This window comes from Rhinolophus sinicus, chromosome 3 (assembly GCF_057876585.1).
Source record: "Rhinolophus sinicus isolate RSI-liver-muscle chromosome 3, RSI-T2T, whole genome shotgun sequence".
NCBI lineage: Eukaryota > Metazoa > Chordata > Mammalia > Chiroptera > Rhinolophidae > Rhinolophus > Rhinolophus sinicus.
Window position 1 is genome coordinate 198,950,790 of NC_142503.1, and position 15,897 is coordinate 198,966,686.

Genomic DNA, 15,897 nt, shown 5'->3' on the forward strand with positions numbered 1-15,897 from the left:
CTGGCGACAGCAGGGCCAGGAGGGGCAATGAAATAAGAGCAAAGGGGGCAAATTTAAGAAAAATTTCTAAATAATTGACGACTAATACAAACTATTCGACAAGTAAGTATTTCGTTTCTGCAGGCTTGTTTTCAATTATCCCCTTATGGACTTAGTAAACAGCCCGTTTCCCCCCCATCACTGATGCTCCTTTCACCACCATCTAACTTATTACTCCTTATTTAGGAGCCTATCACCAATTGTCCTTTCCTATTATAAAATGAATCCAGAAACTGCCAGAGACAAACTTCTATTTAACAAAATGAGCATCTGTGATTAGGAGCAAAACCCTGACTGTTCTAAACCTGGCACTTTGCTTTGACAACCAAGTACCAACTTTTTAAAATACTTTATTCTTTTAAAACACCTGCTTTCTTTCCATACCAATTTCTAAGGGAAGAAGACATTAACTTTTATTGGCAAGAACAGAAGTTATTCTCTAAAAACAACAAAGGAAAAGCTATGCTCTGAAGAAGAGTTGCCTGTTACATTAAATAATACACAAGAAAATTAACCCAAAACCACAAATCAGAGGGCAATCCCTCTTTCCCACGTGAAGGCCACAGCCTAATAACCTCACCCTTCTGGAATTAGGCTGCTGGTGGTGGCCCCAGTTCTGGCCACACCGGCCACGGCCACCGCCAGCCTAGGATGGCTGCTTCCATTAGAACCGCCTGTCCTGTCTCCACCGCCTTTTTTCTCCCCCCCCCCCTTCGCTCAAGTCCAGTTATTCAGTGCGTTATAATTTGGCACTAAAATTCAATTAAGCTGAAACTTTGGTCATACGTGGTCTTTCTCTCAGCAAAGCACAATTTCTTTGACCCATTTCCCAAATGTTTGCGGATCGATTTTAAAGCGGACAGAGGGAAATGTTTATTTACATCCAGCTCACATTTCTAGAAACTGGCTGGAAGTTTTTAAAAATTCAAGTAAACAGTCAGGATGTAGTGTTACCGTACTGCAGTGCTTGAAGTTTTCATAGCATTTGTTAAAGAGAGACCTGCAAGGCTCTGCAGACATTAATTAATGTTCACTCCGGCCCTTGGGCCATTTTACCAATGGAAATTCCGATGAGAAAGGAAGGAATGAGGGGTTCAAGGCCACGCTGTTGTGAGTCAGCTGCGGAACCAGGATTGCAACCCCGCGGTTCCCAATGAGCCAGCGAAAGTCTGTCGAAGTATTGAGCACCCCTATTGAGGACTGTGGGAGTTTTGGCGGCTTAATGGGATTGTGTTCGGTGCTCAGACTCTCCTTTAAAAGATTCCATGGCACCAACGAAACTCCAATAAAAGGGCCTCTCTAATTGCTTTCTGACTTTCTATGAAACTTTCTAAGCTATACTGACATCCTCGAATACAACTATGGAATTAAAGAAAGGCGAGACAAAGTGGGTGTGCAGAGAGAAAGCGGTTCTCAGCGAAGCGTGTGTGAGGTGGGGGGTCACTGGGGAGGGAGATGGGCGGGTGTGAAGACTGTGCCGCCGGGGAAAGAAAAATATGAGTGTTCTCCTTTGTGTGCGGACAAACGGCCGAGCGCGGGAGGTCGGGGCCCGGGTCACGCGGCTCCGGCTGCAGCTGCAGCCCTGGGGCGGGGGTCCCCGGCGGCCCCCGGGAGCCAAGGCCAGCGGCGGCCTCAGCATTCCGGCGACGCGGGCAGCCCCTGTCCTCGCACGACCCGAGCCGGTCTAGAGCGCGCCCTGCTCCGACCCTGGGGCGCCCCGCGCGGGGCGAGGGGAACGCGAGGCGAGGGGAGCGCGGTCCCGGCGCCCGAGCCAGGTAAGCCCGGCGGGAACCGGCGCATAGGTGACCTCTCCTCGCTTGACAGGCGCCCGGGCCGGCTTTCCGCCGCGCTGGGCTGCCCCGGATACCCCCGGGCCCGTGTTCCCCATGCGCGTAGGGCCCGACGCCCCAGCTAGGACCCCTGGGAGCCCCATCACTGCGGCGCCCGTCCTGGGCCTGGGCCCGAGCCTGGGGCCGGTTGGCCTCACTCCGGCCCCAGAGGACAGGGCCCGACTCAGGCTGTCTGACCCTTTCGGCAGCCGAGGAGAGCACAGGTAACCTGCTCAGGCCGCCCGTGGCGGGGGTTACCCTCCCTTCCATCCACTCGGTGGACAGTGGCCTTACCAAGGTCCTGGCCAGGCTCTCGGCGTCGGCGGGTCAGGCGGCGCGTCCCCCAGACCCTTTGCTAGCCCCCAGCGCACCCTCGAGTGCGCCCCGTGCGCACGCGCGGACCAGCGGACCTGCGGGCGGGATGGGGCCAGGCCTACTCCAAGCGTGGGGGCCTCGCACGCTGCCCTAAGTGCCACCTGGTCACCCGAGGGCGATAGCACATTGGGGGGTGGAGGGGGCACAGGGATGGCGGCATCGGCAAGGCCCAGGCGCCGGCCATCAAAGGCCGGGGATGGCGGCCCGCCGCGTTGCCCATGGCCAGGCCCAGGGCATGAAAGGATCTTTATCCTCGGGTGACACGGGGGCGGTTTCCTCCGGCCTCCCCCTCCCTCGGCCCTAATTGGGGCCGACTGCTAATGTGATTATTACAGGCCAGTTAAATGTTTCTGGGGCAGATGGTGGGAAGAGGCCGAGACCCCTGCCCCCTCCCCGGGTCACACCAGGACCGTGGACAGGGGTCGGTGGCGGTGCCAACCCCAGGACGGCCTGGCCTGGCGCCTGCCGACCGTTCACCCCGAGGCGGGGAGGCCGAGGGCGGGCGGGAGGGCTCCTGGGGCTTTATGTAAGCCGGTGGGCTTTGGGCCCGGCCGGATTTGGGGATTCTTTTCGCACAGTTTCCATTTTCTGGACTTTGGAACAGTGCCCTCGGCCCTGGGGGCCCTCCCTCTCTGGTGCCCGGCGCCTGCGGGGCCCAGCCTAGAGGCATTCCGGGGTAGCAGGGTGTTGGGGGTATGACCCTATGACGGGGTCGGAGTAGGTCAGGTTGGGGGCTCTCCACGGAGGACAGTGACTCAGGATGGTAGTGCCAGGGTGGAGTGCAGACACCAGGCAGAACCCTCCGACCCGCAGGGCCCCCAGGCCTCCGGGACGGCCAGTTCCCACGTTGGCGGCTGCGTGGGTGGTCTCGCCCTTCCAGAAGGGCTGCTTGTAGGGGCTTGGGGTCTGGGAGTGAGTGTCTGCACTGCGCTGCCCACCGCGCCCGCTTCCGATGGCGCCCTGGGGCTCGTGCCCTGCGCGCAGAGGCCTTGAGGACCTCTCCCCAAGCCTGCCCGACCTATCGGAATCTGTGCGGCCCCCTAACAGCTCTGCTGGGCCCGCGCGGGGAAGGCCGCGCCAGTGCCTGGAGCAAGGAGGTCGGAGGTCCGAGCCCTGTCTGCCCAATAGCCGGGACGTGCGTTTGCGGGGATAATTGCTCCGGCGTCTCTTTGGGGCCAAGAGCGCGGCCCAGCTGAGTCCCCGCGCCTCGAAGTTGCAAACCTGGAACCAGTTAGAATGGGGGAGGCCCATGAAAGCCAAATGGAAGCCAGGCGCAGCAGTGAGCCCAAGATGTCTGTCGGGTGGCGCGGGCCGTGCGCTCACGCGGCAGCGGCGTGGGATGCGCGGGGCAGGTGGAGCAGGTGGGACGCGCGGCCTGGCGGGGTCTTTCCACGGCCTCTCCGCGCTGCAGAAAAGGAAAACGCTAGCACACCGCAGGCCGCCTGGGCCCAGGAGCTGCGGCCGGATCCGAGCCTCAGGCGGCTCCCTGCCACCGAACTGCCCTCGGAGGACTGACCGGCCGGAGGGTCCCCGCGGTGCCAGGAGCGATACTGGCCATTCCAAGCACAGCACTGTTTTAAAAACTAATGCTACCCAAGCAAGCGTGCTTCCGTGGAAATTTTACATATCGCTTCTTTACTTTTTTCAAATACTTTCTAAAATACTCCGCAGAACTTGTTCACATCTAACAAATGTCAGACTGAACAGATCAGAAGATATGGAATGAAAAGAATGACAATTTAAGTGGAGTGAAAGCAGACGGTATTTTTTAATAATATTTTTGTCAAAATGTATTGTGGATCTAAAATTTGGTCATGTTCAAAGTACAATTTTTTTATATTTGAAATACACATTTTGTATATTTTTCAAACAAAAAATGATTTCTAAAAAAATTAAGAGCAAACGCCAAAAGCCAAGAAAAACCTGGAGAGAAAATGGGCGGTGAGGAACCAAAGCCTGTCTTTCTCCTGCTGTACTCTTTTTTTCTCTTCCTCCCCAATAGCCTGAAAGACAATACAATGAAAATAAAATAATTTCACATTAAACTAACACATAGATGTAATTGATTTCTTTCTAGATGGGTTTAAGGGATCTGGCTGTTTTAGTGTGCTCAGAAAATGCTAGATTCAAGGTGATTCTCTTTCCTTCAGCAGCTCAGAGAATTGTAGGGAAAAGTAAAGAGCTATGGCCTCATGGTTTTTTGTAATCTGCTTATTGAACCGAGATAAAATTAGAATCGCCTTCCACTTGAGATAAAAGTTGCACAGGAAAAAGTCGCCAATTTTTTTAACCTAAGGAGTATCTGTTTCTGTTTTGTATAAAACAGTAATATTTAACTAAAATGTAACAAACTGAATGACCTTGAATTTGTTTTATCTACAATTTCCCTAACATCAGTAACCCCAATGGTTGTGTAAAAAAAAAAAAAAATCAGTTTTAACCTAATCCTCCATTTGTTCTGAGGTGGCTTTTCCAGTGATCTTGTGTCAATAAGCGAGTAGTACAGAGTAAAACAAATAATTTGTGTGTTCCTGGTAAATAATTTTCTCAGTCTCAAAAAATCAAAATTACATTGACTGCTGCTTTTTAGGAATAACCTTTAAACTGGACAGGAAAGGGGGAAATACGTTTTTGTTGACATTTGGAAACCCTGGAGGAGAGTTGAGGTGCAATTAGTTCCACTATATTAGGGGAAATGCTGCTCGACAGGAAGTGGTTATTGAATGCCAGGCTGCAATGTTTATTTATATGCACGCAGACAGAGTTCTAACCCCATCCTGTACAATTATGGCATGTGTGGTGATGTAATGAATGAAGCCAGGCAGGTTGGTTGTGCAGTGGGAGTACAGGTGCCGGGGCAAGCAGACAGGACCCACTCCCAGCCTGCTACACCATGTCACGTTTTGGTCCCACCTGGAGGACGCTCCTCCATTTTGTTTCCTCTCCTTTAAAAACTCTCCATCACCCACCCAGCAGCATTGTTGCGGTCCCTTGGCCGTATTCACACACACACAGAAGTGACTGAAATGTGGACCAAAACTTGGGATCGGAGGAGTCCTTGTCACATCCAGAGTCCACAGTCTGAAGAGCAAGCCGACCATGGCACATCTCTGTTTGTGTCCTACAACGGCCAGGCGGCAGAGCGGCCAGCCTCCGTCCTGGTTACAGACACAGTCGCATTTATGTGTGTGCGAGTGTGTTCAGGATTTTTGTTTTTGTTTTTGTTTTGTTCTATTTTTCTGGGGAAATAAAGGTCCCTTTTGCAGCCCCTGGGCCAGCCAGCATGGCAAATGGGAAAGCCGGGGAGGGGGTGGGGACAGGATGCAGAAGGAGAATGTGGCTGGCGTTGGAATGCTGGTTTGCTTTGTGCTTCTTTATTACAACTGAAGGTTTCTGGGCACCTAGAGCTGCCCAAACCAGAGGCCCATTCCTAGGAAAAGAACGAACACCTAGCTGCCTCAGAGAGGCCCCGAGTTGTGTCTGAGATCTTTCCACCGAGATCAGCACCCCCAACACCCTCCAAGAAACAAAACAGTTCTGAACATCCAGAATGTTCAACCATATTTAGAAAACTAGCAGCTGGCCTCCAGCCTTGGAGACCTTAAGTCTAGGTGGCAATAATAAACAAAAGAAGTGACAGTAAACGCCAAAGGAGGGGAGAGGGAGAAGAAAGCCATGCAAAGCTAAGGAGGCCACATCTGAAATGTATGTGCTGGGGTTTGCGCCCCACCATAGGGTCTCCCAGCGTAAGCCTGGGCTTTCTGTGGTTGGAACAGAACCATTCGGAGAAAGCCTAACACATATGTGGCTCCAGCCTCACACTCCGACCAGAGTGAGTTACCTGATTGAAACACGAATCTGATCACCCGAAAGCCTTCCTTCAGGTGCCCACTGTGGGCAGGAGGGAGCTCAGACTCCTTTCCGAGCAGGCCACCCAGCCTGGCCTGGCATTTCTGGGCCCCTGCTCTCCCATCTCCCTGACATCCTTTTGCTCCCCAGGACACTGACCTCTGTTGCCAACAATGGCCAGGGGTAAGACAGGCTGTCACTCTGCTTGTTCCCTGTGACCACATAGGGTTCGGCACCCCTAAGAGCAGGCTAGTCTGGTGGAGCAACTTTGGGGCATTGCTTGAGGATGAGGGGGCACCCTGGCCCACACAAGGAGAGAAGGAGGACAGCATTCTTCTCAGGCCCAGGGCCAGGGCCTTGGGACTCCCCATTCAGGCTGCCCCCATGCTTCAGTCAAACATCCACACCCCAAGTTCTTGGACCCCACACAGTGGCACCACCACCTTGCTGAGCCAGCTGCCTTGTCATGCGGGTAGGGGCACTCGCGGAAATCTTCCAGCACGTCCTGGCTCCTGTCCTGTGCCCAGCACTGGCGTTCTTGTTCCGAGAACAAAGGCCCGGAGGCCCTGCAGAAGAGAGAAAAGCTGAAAGCAGTGGCTTTCAAAGCCTGCTCACTGGGACCAGGGTAAGCAATACATGGTACCAGCATCACGGCTGCATGTAAAATACAAGTAGTGGACTGTTTACACGTATGGGATGGGAACAATGTCTTCACAAAAGAATACTTGCCTCACTGGGCATCATGAACTCTGACGCTCCCCCTCCTATTTCTTTTCTTCCTGGTGATGGCTGCCACCAGCTGAAATGATCCCATGACCCTAGTGGGTCACAGTTTACCGACCAGTGTTTTCAGAGCTGAGGGTGTGTGGGGTGAGGAGCTCAGGGCTCAGGCTGGGGCACCCACAACCACCCCCACACCGCCCACCCCCACTACTTCTGCTTGGCCCCATTCCAGCCCTGGAATCAGACCATCCCACTGGGATTCTGGCCACCACTTCCTGGCACCATGACACCCAGGAAGTCACCTCCCCTACTAAGCTTCTTCCTCTTAGAGTGGGGATGACAACGCCCACCTTCTGGGGTCACGGTGAGGATCAAATGAGACCGTGCATGACATGAGGGCGTGACAAAGTGCCCACACACTTTGGTGCCTCCCTGCCACACCCCTGGTCCTGCCGAGGATGCCTCTCCCGTGATCAGCCTCCTCCCTCTGCCAGTTTAGCTCCAGGCCCCTCTTCGGACCACTCCACCTCAGTTCCCACTGCAGATTTCAGGGCTCAAGGGTCTGTGTGGTCCAGCTCGAGCCCCAACTGAGTCCTGCTGACCTGATGGAACAAGGCACTCCCTCAGACACCAGCCTCTATGGACGACCAGCTGTTTGCCAATGCTGGGCACCAACCCTATGACAGCACACTGATGGGTGTGGGTGCTGCTTTTCTCCAGGGGCTGCAAACCAAGTATTTGGGGCCCAGAGAAGTACAGTCACATGACTGGAGGTAGCACAATTAGCAAATGGCAGAGCCAGGCTTAGTCTGGCTCTCCTGGCCTTGGAAGACCATCACACTGCTGATAAGCAGCCCCTGAGGTCCATGCCAAGTGTTCTCTCTGGGGCCAGGCACAGAGGACCTGTCCACCTGGGAAGTGGGTCCACAAACTTGGGTTTCTGGCTCCCATGACCTGAAGCAGGAGCAAGGCTAAGTGCCGGCATCTGCCACCATCTTAAAGGCCTGAGGTCATTTAGGCTACTCCCATTGTTTTACAGATGGGAAAACTGGGGGCTCTGAGAAAGCCACAGAGCTAGTCAGGGGCACAGCAAGACACCTGCCACATGAGGCTCCGCTGTCCCCGTGGAAACCTGGCCCTTGTTAGAGCTTGAAGTAGCCTTTCTGCACCAGGCTGCCAGGATACCTGTGGTCACCAATGGCAACGTCACCCTCTCACCAGTCTTGCTAGTTACAGAACAGCCACCATGAGCTCAAGTGCACACTGGATTTGGAGCCGAGACGAGACAAGTGAGGCCGTCGTCTGGGGGCCAGTTCTGCGGGAGGCATTTCTGTCCCAGGTGGTCTTGGGGCTCTGTCCTGGACTCAGGATGGTTCCGTGAGTGTTTTTGATCTCGGTTGTCAAACAACTGTGGCGAAGAAATCATTGGTGCCTTTTCCAGCTTTCAACTCCGAGCACAGGGTGTGCCCTAGAGGGAAGAGGAGGGGAGGTGTTGGACCCCAAGTGACACCTGGAATAGGGTGGTCCTTCTTGGCCTTAATTTGACCACCCATAAAATGAGGAACTGGACTAGAAGTTATTCAGGGGTCTTCTACCTCCCACTTTCTGGAAATCATGGAAAACAGAGCTGACTTCCATGACAAGCCCCAAGAGGCTCCACCAGGACTGGGGTCATTTCTGGAGTCCTGATTTTCTCTTCAGTTCCCTTCCTAGGGACCCAATATTCTCTCTTGGGGGGTGAGGTTTTTAAATGTCATGACTATGTTTTTCCTTTTAATGCAGAAAAACACAATAAAGGAACTAAAGCCTTATTACCCTTATCCAGATAACCCCTGTCGACAGTCTCTAAAATAAAATAATAGATGCTCCTGAGGAGAGAATGCAGAGGACACAGGAAGGTAAAAATGAAAACTGAAAGTGTCCAGCCCCTCCCTGCCCCCCGGAGCCCAAAGTATTCTCTCCAGCAGCAGAATGGCCAGGGGCACAGGCCCACGTCCTGCACCTCCACTCACTACCTGTGACCTGCACAGTTCTTTTCACCTTCTCCAGGCCCTCAGTTTCTCCATCTGCCAAGTGAGTGGAATGGTAATACCCACGGCCTCCTAAGGACTCTGTGAGCTAACGGCGTACGCGAACCTGGGAGAGAGCTCAGTGCTGGGTAACCAGAGCTCCTGAGTTCACGGCTGGTATAGCTATCACTAGCCTTTCGGGGAGTCTTCCAGACGATATACCACCATCTATTTCTCTATCTTTCTCTAACTCAAAAATGGATCATACTCTCTTTGGCATCTTGCTTTTGTCACCTTGCCCAGTTGAGAGATCCGTCCTTCCCAACACAAGCAGCAGACACACTCTGCACCTCACTCTTTCTTAGGAGACTTGAGACCCACGCGTCTAGTTCTTTAACTGTGACCAACACCAGGAAGTTACGTTCCTAAAAACATCCATTCTGGCCCAAACTGTGTACGCATTTTCAGTTTGGCTGGATTTGCACTTCCACTGAGGAAGAGGAACTCCCCGTTTCCACCCATGCCTGGCAGTCCTGGTGTCACCACGGCCTGGGTGGTTTCCAGTCTGAGCCTAGGTGTCCACACAGAGACAGCCTCATGAGTCAGTGCAGGCCACAGAGGCCATAGTGATGTGGCAGAGACATGAGCTGGGGCCTGGGCTCCAGGGCTCAGGGAGGGCTCGGGGCCCTTGGGGGGATGGGCCAGAGCTGCAGGCTGCTGCCAGGTCCAAGGGCCGATCAGGCCCCGCCCTGTACTCATTTCCAGGATGTTTTATAGAATGAAGTTCTTGCCTTTGGGCTGCGGCAGCTGACTGGGTCATTATCAACCAACTTTAGGCCTTTCCTGAGGCAACCCTCTGCAGGCTAGGGCTGGCTAGGATGCCCACCGTGGAGCCCTCTGGGACAGCCTGAGGGGATGGCCCATGATGTGACCTCCTCAGCAGGTCCGCCCTGACCTTGGAGAGCCGGTGACTTGTGGAAACAGCCAGGTGCCTTTCTGAGCCAAGCCCAGTGGGGATGCTGCAGGGGCCAACCCAGGTCACCCATCCCAGTGACCACAGAACAATGACGCCCATCTGCCCCATTACCATTACTGGCTTAGAGAAAGTTCCAGAAGAGAGGCTGCAAACTTGTTCCAGTGACAGGGATGTCACTGGATAAGGAGGCAGCCTCAAAAGTGACAAGGGGACTCACTGGGGGAGACTGAAGTTTAGACCTTGTTTAAAATATTCGCATGCAGGGACCAACCAGCTGCCAAAAACGCGGTGGACAACAACCGCCAAGCTCGGCCCACGTCTGCAGCTTTGCAAATCCTGCTCCCTCTGCCCGACCTGCCAATCCTGCCCCGCCTGGCGCTCCATGGCCTCTCGCTCCCTCCTCTGGCCCACTGAGCCACCAATGAACTGTGTGGCCACTTGTTGTCTGCTTGTCCATCCTTGCATCTCAACACTCAGATTATGAGCTTTGAGAGATCAAAGGTCATGTCCTTCCACATCTGTGCCTGCGTTGCGCAAAGCAGTGGGTGGCACATGGCAGGGACTTATAATTCTGGGACGGAGGAAGAGAGGAGTGTGGAAAAGTCCCTGGAGGAGGGCGTCCGAGGACCTGGCGTCGGGTCCTGGGCAGCCACAGGAACTGGGATCTTGCATCTCCATGTCCTAATCGGTAAAAGCGAGTGCTGGAACGACAGGTAGCAAGCGTCCCTCTCAATTCTGCTATTTGTGCATTTTCTCATGACGGGCGCTGGACGGGGGGAGGGAAGGTTGCGAAAGCCCCTGGCTGGGTGCTTGCCGCCCCCCAAGATGGTTCCCAGACGCCACACTGTCCCAAGGAAGGCAGCATAGATGGATAGGAGGGCATGAGAGGACACGCTCTCGCTGACCATCCAGCCCAGCAAAGCTAGAAACTGTCAAAAAGTAAAAATTCCATTTGTAAACAAGATCGAATTATTTGATTGTGAAACCAGGGTCCATGGAATTTGAAACAATTTAATATGAAACAATATCATTTGAAATGCTGGCCAGCCAAGGACCTGGGGCAGAGGGCTGTAGCCTCCTGTGGCCAGACATGTGGAACCCAGCCTCAGGGAACAATACCAAGTCACCCTTCAACAAGGGTGGTGCAGAGTCAGTTGCGTGGCCACCCCTGGCCGGGCACAAGACAGCCAGACCATGGCTCCTGATCCCCTGGAATTCACAGTCTCAATAGGCAAGCCAGACACAGACAATTAAAAAAACAGGAGAGGACCGTTAGGTGGCATATAGTCCAAGTTCAAAAGGAGGCTCCGATGGAACTAGGGGGATGCACTGTGGGCCCCAGAGGACATTGTCAGTGGGCTTGCAGTTTCCATACTGAGATAACAAACTGAGGGCCAAGTGCAGCCAAGAGGGCAGGCAGCGCCCTAAGAGGAAGGGGTGGCAGAAGAGGAATATTCAGAATAGAAATGGTGATCATTTTGTACAAGCAAGTCACTCCCAAGCCTCAGTTTTGTCATCTGCAGAATGGGAATCATCTCAGTCCCTACTCCCCAGCTGGAGCGAGGGTCAGAAATCATTCACAGGCACCCCCTGGAAGCCCACGTCACCAGTAGACAGAGGCACTCCAGGTGGAACTGTGATGCAAGTGGCATGGTCAGCAGACACCTGCAGGGGGCAGCTGGGGAAGGTGTCCCGGAGGCTCTGCAGGGGATCTGTCCTGGCTGGCTGGGATCCGGCCAGGCAGGCACCTGCTGGTGCTTTTCGAAAGGATGGAGGAGGCAGGGCCCAGCAGACCCCAGCACAGCAGCACTGAGCTTCCATGTCTGCTGCCACAACATAAACACGATTGGGAATATTTCAGGACTGGAAGAGCAAGAAAAACAAACCCAGGGATCCCAGACAAAGAGTGCGCAAAGGCTAACTTTCATGTCACATCCAGAAACCACATGTTCATCAAGCCACCTGCGGACTTGCAGCTCAGTGGGGAGGTGCAGTGCTATTGTGTTTAGAAAACCAAGCTAGCTGTGCAGCTGTGTGGGGAGGTCCGGTCACCACCTCCCTCCATCGTTCCAAACATGGCTTGGCCACAGAGCAACCCTTGAGGCTGCCTGGGATTTCTGGGGGGGTGGGGGGGGAGGGGGGGAGAGGGGAGGAGAGGAGTGGGACTTTCGCATCCCTGTGGTGCCACCCTGGGCACCTCCCATCACCTCTCCACGCCCAGTGGGGTCTGAAAAATGCCAATGAGTGGCAGAGCTAGAACTCAAACCAAGCCCCTGACTCCCCAGCCTCTCTCTCTCCCGGCTGCCCCTACATGAGCTCACCTTGGCCGGCCACATGGAGGGCGTGAAGACAGGCCAACCCAGTGGCCCACCCTACATATGCAAACCAGCTAACTAGGCTCGGGAGGGCTCCAGGTCCCTGCTCCCCTTTGAGACAGCAACGTTGAGCAGTGTTATTTTTATTCCTCCCTAAACCTTGCCAGATTACATCGTCAAGGCCAACACTGGAGATATTTCCTTGGTTTCGCAACTCACACGGTGACTAACACATGTTACATTTTGAAAACCTCTCTTGGTAAAAATTTAAGCTGAATTGTAAATACATAAAAGTCTCCATGTTAGTGGGGGTGCATGATTTCTCGGTGGCTGTTTTGTAATCCCAAGATTCCTAAAGGATGTGGAAGTCTATAAAAATGGATAACCCACTGATCTGCCCTTTGAAACCGTCACTGTGAGCAGCAGCCCTTCCATGTGTCCATCGTTATAAAAGTCACAAAACCCCTGCACGTGCCCTGCCTTGGGGGGGGGGGGGAGGGTGTGCTGGGACACTTCAGCCGGCCCGGTGGTCAGAGCGGAGAGTGCAGAAGTCCACTGAGGATAAAGGCTTCCCTGTGTGGGCGTGAGCACACGTGCCCGCCCAGCAGCCTTCCAGGTGCTGGACGTACCGGCCCTCATTGCAGCACCACTGGTTCCAGGGACAAAGCTGAGGCAGTGGTGTCAAAGCTCACTCAGGGACAAGGGATGGAGCAGGACTCGATCCCAGGCCTCGTGCCGCTCCGCAGCATGGGACACCCACAGCTGTGCCCATCGTGCCCACCCATGTCCCATACCATCCACTCTGCACCTGCCTCAGCTGAATGCACCAGGGGCAGATGATACAACGGCTGGACACTGGGGGTCTCGGTTTGAGCACCTGAGCTAAGAAAAAGAAAAGGATGGACAGCTGGCAGCAAGCCACCACGATGGCCCTGTGCATGCCAGAATTACAGGGGCACGTTGGAGCTGGCGTGGGAAGGTGACAGGGAGAGGAAGGAGACAGGAGAAAAGCCGAGAGTGGTGGGGGAGAGGCCATCAGCTGTGAGAGGGACCACGTAAGGAGTAGAGTGTCAAGTGCCCAGAGGGCGGGCAGCACCCGTGTGTCTGCAGCAGCCCCCGTCCCCCAGCCCCCACCTGCCAGCCCCTCCATCACGTCCTCTATTTATTGCCATAGTGGATAACACTTATCAGCCTGTCCTTATCCGGGTTTGGTTTCATCTGCCCGATCAACGTCGCTCTCCACACTGGACGTGCATTTAGTGGCCTAGCAGGCTGGCTCCTACCACATCGGCTGAGCCCGGCCCAGCATCTGGGCACAGCAAGCATGGGACTATTTGTTGAGTTTACACATGCCTGAAAGAATGAGGGAGTCAGCCCACTCCATTCGCCTGCTGTGGGTCATTTGAGTGGGTTTTACCATCACAAGAAGCCCCATCAGATGCCAGGGCTCCTTCTGCTGACAGGTGGCCTGGGAGTGGGGAAGCCCTTCCCTAATCAGCAGAGCTCACCTGAGCCGTGCAGGAGACAGGAAGTGCTCATGCAACTTGAGACACGTTTATGATCCAACAAACTCTGGGACAAACACTGATTTTTCTTCCAAGTTCAGGGCCTGTCCGGTTCCTCTCAGCTGCCCACCAACCACTGCTATGCTGAGCTGCCTGACAAGCCCAGAGATTCAGGCCATCAAGGTGCAAGTCTCCTGGATGCCACAGGTCCCCCCAAGGCCACCCTTGCCCACATTCCAGGGACGTAGACATTACTCCTCCACAGCTGCTGGCGTGTGCTGACAGATGGGTCCATCCAGACAGCAAACATGGACAGGGCGCTTCAGGAAGGGAGTTCATGGCTGCGGAGGAAGGGGTGTCCACTCAGTTCAAGAAGCAGTACCTGCTACTTCTCTGTCATACCTCCCTGGGCACGACACAGGCCAGGCTCTCAAGACACACACATTGGTGTGTGTGTGGGGGGGGGGGGGGTCAAAGGGACGCAAGACAGACCCAGAGATAAGCACAATATAGTCATAAGTACAAAAATAAAAGTATGTCCAGGGCCCACAAGGGAAGGATCAGCTCTAAATGGGGGTCGGCAAGGGCTTCCCAAAGAAAGGAAATTTCCATCAACTCACTATTTTAATTCGGCCTCTGCAGAATGCCTGTTATATTAGAACTGACTGGGCCTTAATAGAATTACTCAGCTTTCGGTCTAGGTCACACAGGGAAGTACTTTAAAGTTATCCTTTCTTCTTTATTATAGCAACAGCTTACAATACTTGAAAAGACATTTTCCTTAATTTAATTACCAAGTGAGCTAACTGCATTTGCTGGAGATAATTAAGAATCTTTATAAATATAAAACAATTATCCCATCAAAACACAGTGCTCGATGTTATTATTCAAGCAAGCTTTTCAATCAGAACCTCCCTTCTTCCAATCAATTCCGAAGCCCCCATGCCTGCCTTGCTGAGCTCCCCAGGCAGAGCCACTTGTGTCCGGCTTCTCATGCCCACATTGCTCCATCCCGCCAGCTTCTCAGCTCAATGCCAACGCCTGCCCATGCCCGCCCCAGCCCTGGACCAGGAGCTGCCCAAGGTCAGGGCAACCCTCACTCACCTCTTGGGTCCTAGCCCTGGCCCAGAGCAGGTATCAGAAATGGTGTGACACAGGGCAGACCGGACTGGGCAGATGAGACAAGAAACCCAGTGCAGTGTCCTGGCATGGATTCTGCAACAGACAGAGGACATTAGTGGGAAAACTGGTGAAATCCAAATAAAGTCTGGGGTCAAGCGAATAATGATGGACCAATGTCAGTTACTCATTGTTGGCAAATGTCACCTATTATTGCACGATGTTAGCAAAGGGAAACTGGGTGAAGGGTGTGGAACCCTCTGGACTACCCTTGCAACTTCTCCATAAATCTGAAATTATTCTAAAAGTCTGAGTTTACAAGAACAAAAACAAAAACATCAATGTGACTGAACGTGCACACGAGATGGCAGAATCTCACTACTGCTCAGTAATCCCCATTTATAGAAACCCTCCTTAGACCCCCACCTTCACCTTCAGGGCAGGAACAGCAATAGGTTATATAGTGGGAGGGGCTGAGAAAATGGGGTACCCTTTTAATAGAATTGTGTTTGATACCAGGTATATTGGCATCACCAACAGCCCTGTAGTAGCAAGTGTCATCCACAGGCCTTTCCTTGACCCCCCAAGGACCTGGGCTTGGAAGGGGACAGGCTCACTAGAATCCCTCAGCACTATGTACCTTGTGACTGTCATGGGCCCCTCCTACCATAATAATATCTACCTACAAAAATTTTTATAAACCTTCATATACTTCAACATTTTTTTTCTGCCTCAGGCAAAATTGAATAGATGTTCGTGGATCCTAAAAGAATTGTATTGAGACAGATATTCTTCTGCTGTGCCAGCCACCAAATGGAGAATCAGGGTCCTCAGGCCACACTTACCGGCTCAGTGACCTGGGCAATTTCCTTCACCAGTACCTCTTCCATCCTCATCTGAAAACCGGGGATGAGCTACCTGCTTCGCAGGCTTCAATGAAGACTGCCTAAGCCAGTGAGTGTGAGAGCACGAATTCCAGCCAGGCCCTGAGAGGAGATGGGTGAAGAAGAGGTGCTTTTATGGGGCACCCTAACATCCGAGCAGATGACAACATGTCCATCTTCTAGAATGTTCACAAGAGAGCCTCAACTTTATTCAGCAAATAAGATCTCTTGATTTTATTCTGCAAGGTTCAATCTAATCAGCTTCCTCATGAAC

At 53.3% G+C, this 15,897-nt stretch overlaps 2 long non-coding RNA genes across 7 annotated transcripts in view; both read right to left on the reverse strand.

Moving 5' to 3' along the window:
- Positions 1-2,714, reverse strand: part of LOC109455627 (uncharacterized) — a 179,194-nt gene extending 176,480 nt beyond the window's left edge. For 2 of the 4 annotated variants that reach the window (XR_016020951.1, XR_016020952.1), the window contains exon 1: positions 2,163-2,704. This is a non-coding gene — a long non-coding RNA (uncharacterized LOC109455627). Of the gene's footprint in view, positions 1-2,162 lie in introns of all 4 variants that reach the window. The other 2 variants (XR_012494511.2, XR_002138688.3) reach the window with 2 other exon arrangements.
- A 1,174-nt stretch (positions 2,715-3,888) lies between these two features.
- LOC148758717 (uncharacterized) overlaps positions 3,889-15,897 on the reverse strand; it is a 31,855-nt gene continuing 19,846 nt past the window's right edge. The window contains exons 2-6 of one of the 3 annotated variants that reach the window (XR_016020954.1): positions 15,585-15,725; positions 14,725-14,835; positions 13,624-13,961; positions 6,536-8,283; positions 3,889-4,246 (exon numbers count right to left, since the gene is read on the reverse strand). This is a non-coding gene — a long non-coding RNA (uncharacterized LOC148758717). Of the gene's footprint in view, positions 8,284-13,623; positions 13,962-14,724; positions 14,836-15,584; positions 15,726-15,897 lie in introns of all 3 variants that reach the window. The other 2 variants (XR_016020955.1, XR_016020953.1) reach the window with 2 other exon arrangements.